Here is a 10,259-nt window from a genome sequence, read left to right as displayed (position 1 = left end):
TATGTATGCATGAGGGCAGTTTTATTCATGAAGGTTATTATAAAGTGTTACCCATGTCAGTTACAAAGACAAGAGGATTGTTTTTCTATAACCACATTAGCATATATGCTCGGTCTCTAACTGTGCATCTCTGAGCTATGGGTAACTCAGTCATTTAATGCTAGGACATTGATTTCAAGATTTTGGCTCTTTGATCCTTAGCCTCTTAACCCTCCTGCTGTGTTCCGTTCGAATTGGACCGATTTACAAGTTTTCTCTCTGAAAAATGTAGTTCATTTAAGGTTCCATGACTCTGTCCACACCGGGCATCTGAAAACACAAAATACATTTTGATGATTTTCATTACATTTTGGGTGTTTTATTTAACTTTTGTACACCTGTGGTGTTCCCGGTCAAAAATGACCGGTCATTAGAAATGAATGGGTGAGACTACAATTAGTGTATAAAATTGAGTTCAGGCACATGCCCAGTCATCAGATGGACACACTTCCTCTCCCAGAGCTCCCACATGCATTTGGGACGGCACGTAGCCAAGTGGCTATTAGGGCGTTGGCCCCGTAACCGAAAGGTTGCTGGATTGAATCACCGAACAAACGAGGTAAAAATCTGTCGTTCTGCTCCTGAACAAGGCAGTTAACCCACTGTTCCCTGGTAGGCTGTCATTGTAAATAAGAATTTGTTCTTAACTGACTTGCCTAGTTAAATAAAGGTTAAAAAAATGCATGTGTGTTTGAGCACATGCAAACACACCTCACTCCGCTTCCATGGCAACTCCCATGGGAACCTTTCCCCAATAGAATCTTTCCCCCATGGGAACCACACATGTCGGCATTCTCACAAACAATTGCAACATTGTTTCAATAATATATAGATTGTCACAGCATGACCATAGAGAGCTCTTGGTTCTCTATGGTATAGTAGGTCAGGGCGTGACTGGGGGTGTTCTATGTTGTTTATTTCTATGTTGGTGTGCTTGGTATGGTTCCCAATCAGAGGCAGCTGTTTAGTATTGTCTCTGATTGGGGATCATATTTAGGCAGCCATTTCCCCACTGTGTTTTGTGGGATCTTGTTTTTGTGTAGGTGCCTATTTGCACTTCACTGTCTTCACGTTTCGTTTGATCATTTATTGTTTTTTTGCTGAAGTTTCACATTATAATAAAGATGTGGAACGCTACTCACGCTGCGCCTTGGTCCAATCATTACGACGACCGTGACAGAAGATCCCACCACAACAAGAAGGACTTGGGAGGAGATCCTGGATGGGAAGGGATCCTGGACTTGGGAGGAAATCCTGGCAGGACAGGATCGCCGTCCTTGGCAGGAGCGGCAGATGGAAGGTTAAGATGGAGGACAGCGATGACGGCGGGTTCGTGGCCACATAGAAAGCCCAAAAACAGCCCCAAAATATTTTTTTGGGGTGGGCACAAGGGGTGGTCGGCGGAGCCGAGGAGTGAGCTCGTCTGGGTGAAGAGGGAGAAACTGGAGGAGAGTGAACGGAGAGAATTAGAGACCGTCAGTGAGTTGAGGGAGAATTTGGAGGAGAGAGAAATGAGAGAGTTATTGAATTGGTGGAGGATGCACGACATTTGCCCTAAGGAGCGTGTTATCGATTTAATGTCACCTGAGTCAGCTCTCCGTACTCGTCCTGAGGAGCGTGCTATCAGTCTGGTGAAAGTTGTACCAGCTCCACACACCAGGTCTCCAGTACGCCTTCCCAGCCCTGTACGTCCTGTGCTAGGTCTCCACACTCGCCTTGAGGAGTGTGTCATTTGTCCGGTGCCATGTGTGCCGGTTCTACGCACCAGGTCTCCAGTGCGCCTCCACAGCCCAGTACGTCCTGTGCAGCTCCTAGCACGTCATCGAACCGGTACCATTGATGCCGGCTATACGCACTAGGTCTCCAGTACGTCTCTACAGCCCAGTACGTCCTGTGTCAGCTCCATGCACCAGGCCTCCGGTGAGCCTCCCCAGTCCGGTATGTCCTGTGCCAGCCCCACGCATCAGGCCTCCAGTGTGCCTTCACAGTCCAGAGCTTCCGGCGACGGTCCCCAGTCCAGAGCTTCCGGCGACAGTCCCCAGTCCAGAGCATCCAGCGACGGTCCCCAGTCCAGAGCATCCAGCGACGGTCCCCAGTCCAGAGCTTCCGGCGACAGTCCCCAGTCCAGAGCTTCCGGAGACGGTCCCCAGTCCAGAGCTTCCGGCAACGGTCCATGGCCCGGAACCTCCTGAGATGGTCCACGGCCAGGAACCTCCGGCAACGGTCCACGGCCCGGAACCTCCGGCGATGGTCCACGGTCCGGAACCTTTGGCGACAGTCAATGGTCCTGAGCTTCCAAACACGGCGTCCAGTCCAGCTCCATGGCAAAAGCTCTCCTCTGCGTCGATGCCCAGTCCAGACACGGCGTCCAGTCCTGCTCCATGGCAGGAGCCTTCCTCGGCATCAAGATCCAGTCCAGGCACAGTGTTCAGCCTGGGTCCATGGCTGGATCTGCGGGATGAGCGGTTTCTTCGGCCCGCACCAGAGCCACCCCCGATGCTGGCGGGATGAGCGGGTACTTCGTCCCGCACCAGAGCCTCCACCAACACTAATTACCCTCCCTATTTGGTTTCAGGTTTTGCGGCCGGAGTCCGGACCTTTGGGGAGGGGGGGGTAATGTCACGCCCTGACTGAGTGTTCTATGTTGTTTATTTCTATGTTGGTGTGCTTGGTATGGTTCCCAATCAGAGGCAGCTGTTTAGCGTTGTCTCTGATTGGGGATCATATTTAAGCAGCCATTTCCCCACTGTGTTTTGTGGAATCTTGTTTTTGTGTAGGTGCCTATTTGCACTTCACTGTCTTCACGTTTCGTTTGATCATTTATTGTTTTTGTATTTTGCTGAAGTTTCAAGTTATAATAAAGATGTGGAACGCTACTCACTCTGCGCCTTGGTCCAATCATTACGACGACCGTGACATGTATATACTGTATGTGAGGCTCTTGATCATATCTTTGATCATGACACTGGTGAGGAGGAGAGAGTCCTTGTTAAACTTTGACAGAAAGTAGTCTGTGATAAATAGCACAATATGTTTCATCAAAGTATTGTTATATTCAAAATAATCCATGCATTACGTTTTTTTTACTCAAAAACAAGTTGTATGAGCTCAGATCAATGAGGCCTACAGGACATAAATAGAAGTTCAAAACTTGTAATGTTCACAAGAACTTAAGTTGATAAAAAGATCTAACACAAAAAAAGGTGACAATATATGGATTTATAATCAGCTATAATGGGGTGGTCATTTTGGACCGGGAACACAGAATTCATTAACATGAAACGAACACAACAGGAGGGTTAATAACTGCATAATGGTAAACTTAGACGCATGCCTCTTATAGTATTCCGAGTGGTGACGCAAGGCTCACAACCTTGGCTATACCCACTGGATATGATTATGGACCTATAGCATTCACATAGTAATGGAGTCAGATTGATAAATGTTGTTTATTATTCAACATCATTGTTACACGTCTACATAATGGAGACCCCGTCATCCTCAATTGATGGGAATTTCCACCAACTAAATAATGGTTGGGCAATTTCCACCAACCCATCCACCAACCCACATAATGGTTGGGAAATTTCCACTAACCCACATAATGGTTGGGCAATTTCCACCACACTATAAATGATGACTCATTCAGTTGATGGGGTGTTCTATATTACACAACATTTACAGGCCAGAAACACACTGTAAATATTTGGGGCAACATGGGTACCTATAAAAAATGTTGAAAGGCTGTGGAGGCATGTTCTGATTCATAATGTCACATCAGATCTGATACGTGTGGGGTCACATTAATAGAGAACGCTGGGGTGTATTAACAGATTTGGCAGGGAGATAAAGAGTGCTGCTAACATGCTGATGCAAGTGAGGCCAGAGGAATAAGACACTGAACAGTGGAGGTGCAGCAGAGGGTGCAGCAGTTCAAGAGTGTGAAGAACGGAAATAGGCCCATACCCTTCAACTGTAGTGTAACAATACTTTTATATCCAATAGGAATATACAGATGTAGGATTTTAATTTGCCATCACTAGCACATTAGAGGATGCTGCCTATATACGTAGACTTGAAATCACTATCCACTTTAATAATGGAACACTAGTCACTTTAATAATGTTTACATATTTTGCATTACTCATCTCATATGTATGTACTGTATTCTATTCCACTGTATCTTAGTCTATGCCACTCTGACATTGCTCGTTCATATATTAATATATTCTTAATTCCATTCCTTTACTTAGATTTGTGTGTATTGTGTGTATTGTTGTGAAATTATTAGATATTACTTGTTAGATATTACTGCACTGCCGGAGCTAGAAACACAAGCATTTCGCTACACCCACAAAAACATCTTCTAAACATGTGTATGTGACCAATACATTTTGATTTGATTTGATTTGGAATTTGAGACAGTTTGCTCCAGAAGGAAAATAATCCTGTAGCAACAGGATATGTGATTTATTACATGGATTATATTTAATGAACGTTTTTGTAGGGGTTGATACATTTTCCGTAAGGGAAAATCAAGTCTGAAATTTCAAAGTGGATATTCCAAACTTTAGAAGCCTGTTTACACCTCAAATACACTGCAAATTTTCTTGCAACAGGGGGTCAAATTAAGATCAGACATCTGTCTGTACATTTATTTCCTAATCTGACAGTTTATTTTTTTCTTACTGTTGTTCCTAATTGGAAAATATTATATGCAATAATTGCTGCCAATGAATAACAGATGAGCAGATTAAGCAGATCAATAATATCTATTCGATGAGGGTGACATTTCATAATCAGAAACAACAGTAGAATGACCCACACATCTAGATATGTCCAGTTAGTTCTGTACTGTATGTGATGTGTATCAGGGCTATCCTGTGCTGCCCCCTCATGCTACCTGGTGACCACTTTGAAGAGATTGGCCCTGTAATAACTCAGGTCAGAGGTCACAAGTCAGAGGTAGCCTAATGTTGAACAATGCTCTTTTGTTCTTTGGCGGAGTGGTGCCTGGCAGAGTTCTTCCTGGCGGAGTGGTGCCAGGAAAATAACCTCTTCCTCAATGTCAACAAAACAAAGTAGCTGATCGTGGAATTCAGGAAACAGCAGAGGGGGAACGCCCCTATCCACGGGACCGCAGTGAAGAAGGTGGAAATCTTCAAGTTCCTCTGCATATATATCACTGACAATTTGAAATGGTCCACCCGCACAGACAGTGTGGTGAAGATGGCGCAATATCGCCTCTTCAACCTCAGGAGGCTGAAGAAATTTGGCTTGGCCCCTAAAACCCTCAGAAACTTTTACAGATGCACAATTGAGAGCATCCTGTCGAGCTGTATCACCACCTGATACGGCAACTGCACCTCCCGCAACCGCAGGGCTCTCCAGAGGGTGGTGCGGTCTGCCCAACGCATCACCAGGGGCACACTGCCTGCCCTCCAGGACACCTACTGCACCCGATGTCACAGGAAGGCAAAAAAGATCATCAGGTGCATAAAAGCTGGGACCGAGACACTGAAAAACAGCTTCTATCTCAAGACCATCAGACTGTTAAATAGCCATCACTAGCCGGCTCAACCCTGCAACTTAGAGCCTGCTGCCCTATATACATAGACATGGAATCACTTGCCACTTTAATAATGGAACACTAGTCACTTTAATAATGTTTACATATCTTGCAATACTCATCTCATATGTATACACTGTATTCTATTCTATTCTATTCTACTGTATCTTAGTCTATGCCACTCTGACATTGCTCGTCCTAATATTTATATATTTCTTAATTCCATTATTTTACTTTTAGATGTGTGTGTACTGCTGTGAATTGTTAGATATTACTGCACTGTTGGAGCTAGAAACACAAGCATTTCACTACACCTGCAATAACATCTGCTAAATATGATTTTATTTAAAGTGATGTCAGACTTCGTTCTGGGGTAAGGTGTTAAAATGTTCCTGTGCAAATGCTTTTCTGTGTTTGTGGAAGGGTCTGCATGTACAGTATTAGCAGGGGCATGAGCTACTCATTGTATGTGATGCTGGCAACCATCTGTTAGGGAATTGGTGCTCACAGGCTGTAGACACATTCAGAGAGGTCCATGTGATCCACAGCAGGGTTTAAAAACGTATGGCTCCAACAGAGCCTGGCATACAATACAATCTTGCAATACAATCCTACATTGTGTCCTTATCTCAAGCCCACACTGCACCCCTCTGGGTAACTCTGCATGTTGTGTGTTCATATATACACTACCGGTCAAAAGTTTTAGAACACTTCAAGGGTTTTTCTTTATTTCCACTATTTTCCACATTGTGGAATAATAGTGAAGACATCAAAATTAACAGGTTTGCCTTCTTAAAAGTTCATTTGTGGAATTGCTTTCCTTCTTATTGAGCCAATCAGTTGTGTTGTGGCGAGGTAGGGGGGCTATACAGAAAATAGACCTATTTGGTAAAAGACCAAGTCCATATTATGGCAAGAACAGCTCAAATAAGCAAAGAGAAACGACAGTCCATCATTACTTTAAGACATGAAGGTCAGTCAATACTGAAAATGTCAAGAACTTTGAAAGTTTCTTCAAGAGCAGTTGCAAAAACCATCAAGCGTTATGATGAAACTGGCTCTCATGAGGACCGCCACAGGAATGGAAGACCCAGAGTTACCTCTGCTGCAGAGGATAAGTTCATTAGAGTTACCAGCTTCAGAAATTGCAGCCCAGTTAAATGTTTCACAGAGTTCAGACACATCTCAACATCAACTGTTCAGAGGAGACTGTGTGAATCAGGCATGCATGGTCAAATTGCTGCAAAGAAAACACAACTAAAGGACACCAATAATAAGAAGAGACTTGCTTGGGCCAAGAAACACAAGCAATGGACATTAGACCGGTGGAAATTTGACCTTTGGTCTGGAGTACAAATTGAGACGCTGTGTGGGTGAACAGATGATCTCCGCATGTGTATTTCCCACCATAAAGCATGGAGGAGGAGGTGTTATAGTGTGGGGGTGTTTTGCTGGTGACACTGTCTGTGATTTATTTAGATTTCAAGGCTCAATTATCCAGCAAGGCTACCACAGCATTCTGCAGCAATAAGCCATCCCATCTGGTTTGGGCTTAGTGGGACTATCATTTGTTTTTCAACAGGACAATGACCCAACACACCTCCAGGTTGTATAAGGGCTATTTGACAAAGAAGGAGAGTGATGGAGTGCTGCATCAGATGACCTGGCCTCCACAATCCCCTGACCTCAACCCAATTGAGATGATTTGGGATGAGTCAGACCGCAGAGTGAAGGAAAAGCCGCCAACAAGTGCTCAACATATGTGGGAACTCCTTCAACACTGTCGGAAAAGCATTCCAACGTTCCAACATTACATATTGTGGGGTGGCAGGTAGCCTAGTGGTTAGAGCGTTGGACTAGTAACCAAAAGGTTGCAAGATTGAATCCCCGAGCTGGCAAGGTGAACATCTGTCGTTCTGCCCCTGAACAAGGCAGTTAACCCACTGTTCCTTGGCTGTCATTGAAAATAAGAATTTGTTCCTAACTGACTTCCCTAGTTAAATAAAGAAAAAATATATATATAAAAAAATGTCAGATGGTGGTTGAGAGAATGCCAAGAGTGTGCAAAGCTGTCTTCAAGGCAAAGGGTGGCTACTTTGAAAAATGTATTTTGATTTGTTGAACACTTTTTTGGTTACTACATGATTCCATTTGTGTTATTTCATAGTTTTGATGTCTTCACTATTATTCTACAATGTAGAAAATAGTCAAAATAAACAAAAACCCTTGAATGAGAGGGTGTTCTTAAACTTTTGACTGGTAATGTATATATATTGTCAAAAGCACAACTTAACTGCAAAAGAGGCAGGTTGGAAAATCAATTCTCATCAAATTAATAGGAAGTCTGACTGAAATATGGGACAAATCAATATTTTTTTGTAAATTTGTGGTGTTTTAATTTGTTAATAAATTGCAGGACATGATTGATTGGTTTGCGGGACTTGGGACGTGGGTCAAAAACGTGGTGACTGTCCCACACAACCCGGGACAAGTGGTCACCCTACCCTGCCTCTCTGTCTCTGACTGCCTCCTAAGGATGTTCCCTGGGGGATGCTTTCTGTCTTTGACTTGAAAAGTTTGCTGGTGCTTGGGTCCTATCTCTGTTTCTTTCCCATCTTGTGGCCATATTGTTGGGCTACAGCGCGGCCCAGCTAGGCTTGACTTCAACCGGCACCTGTTTTTGTCTCACCCCCATGTCGAGCTAGAGACTGTAGAACTGGTGTTATAGTGCTATTATTCCAGAATAGGGGACCCTAGGGAAAAGATGCACAATGCCACTCTTGGTTGGTTGATGTGGTTCATGTTTCCCTCTAGGCAGAGCCACAGAGTTAGTGTTGCCGACCACTGCACAGTCACTGGCACTTTGACTAGGGAATCAATGGTGACCTTTGATTTTCAGCCTTGAAATGCACAGACTGCAACAATGAGAGAGCTGTAGCGAGCTGTATCACTCTCCCTGGAGTGCTGCTCACATTGAGGACACCAATCCAATGAGAAGATACATTTCAGCTGTGCTGTTACACTCAATCAAGCTGTGTGAGAAAAGGGCTGACACACTAAATAATTGCTTTGATCCATTGATGGAAACATAATAATAGAATGCTGTATAGAATTATTAGAATTATGACTTTGCTCTTCTGTTAGTACATTAGTTAGGACCCTACTGTCTTGGTTGGAGAATGCTCTGCTGTCTCACAATATGCACTTGTTCTGCAACAGAGGAGGAGGAGGAGGCCGTGGAGGAGGAGGTTGCAGAGAACAAGGAGGAGGTAGAAGAGAAGAGGTGGAAGAGGTGGTAGAAGAGGTAGGGGAGGAGGAGGTTGCAGAGGAGGAGGAGGAGGATGTAGAGGAGGTTGCAGAGGAGGATATAGAGGAGGAGGAGTTTGCAGAGGAGAAGGAGGAGGTAGAGGAGGTGGTAGCATTTGCATATTTCCATTAGGGAACGCCTACTCGGTGAAGTGCGCGTAGGCAATAAATCAATTCGCTTTTGCATTTCTTCTAAACAACTACATTATTTTAAACTTTGGCAAAGGGTAAAGTCTACACATCTTAGTCCACTCTGTTCGTAACAGATTCTAGTTTTGTGAACAGAAAACTACATTGAGATTGAATGTTTTATCGATGAGAACATTAGTAGAATGTTGGCCAAACTCCATCTCGTTCCATCTTCTCCCACTGCCGGCCACTGGGCTTCCTCGCTCTACCATATTTGGTAGTGAGTGGAAACGCCAAGCAGATGCTTCACATTTACACATCCAGTAAAATATCTGTCTCTGGGTGATTTGAAAAGTCATAGTCAATCAATCAATAATTTAATAATAATTTTGGCAAAATGTTTATCTTTAATTTACAATCTGTAGAAGATATGAGAATAGAGAGGTTCAGTATTTTTGTGAAACATCACAGCACAGTTGAAAAATACATGGCAAATAGAAATCCAAAATGGATGGTGTTAAGAGATAGTTGGGAGGAGTTGAATGGAGTTGAAGGGTGGGACTAATAACAACAAGATAACCAATGTAAAACATACGGGGTCTGTACAATGTATATAGGTTCAGAAATTTTGTGAAATAGCACAGTTACAAATAGAAATCAAACTGGATGGACATCAATAGAGGAAGGACTAAAAACAAACAAAATATAACTATTGTAAAATAGATTGTGTCTGAAAAATGTGTATACTATGTATAAAAAGGTAGAAGCCTAAGTGTTATTGTTTTTTAGTTTACTCCAATTGGGGGAGGGGTGGTATGGTTTGTGGGGAATAATAAAGGTATATTCTAAAAAAAGTATGTATGTGTATGTATGTATATATGTATGTGTATGTATGTATATATGTGTATATGTATGAATGTTTATGTACACATATATATATGGGTATGTATGTGTATGTATGTATGTATGTATGTATGTATGTATGTATGTATGTATGTATGTATGTATGTATGTATGTATGTATGTATGTATGTATATGAATATATATATTTACGCAGAAAATATATGGAAGAAAAAGAAATCAGTCTCATTGTCCTATCTGTGGTAATACTGCTTGTGCTCATGCATGCATCCTAGCTAGCTTAGTAACACTGAAAGTGTACAAAACATTAGGAATAAATATAATGGCGTCGAACGGGATGGCTGTCGTTTTACG

This window comes from Salmo salar, chromosome ssa12, assembly GCF_905237065.1.
Source record: "Salmo salar chromosome ssa12, Ssal_v3.1, whole genome shotgun sequence".
In the NCBI taxonomy this organism is placed as follows: domain Eukaryota; kingdom Metazoa; phylum Chordata; class Actinopteri; order Salmoniformes; family Salmonidae; genus Salmo; species Salmo salar.
The sequence above is the reverse complement of the archived record's forward strand: the minus strand, read 5'-3'. Positions refer to the sequence as shown.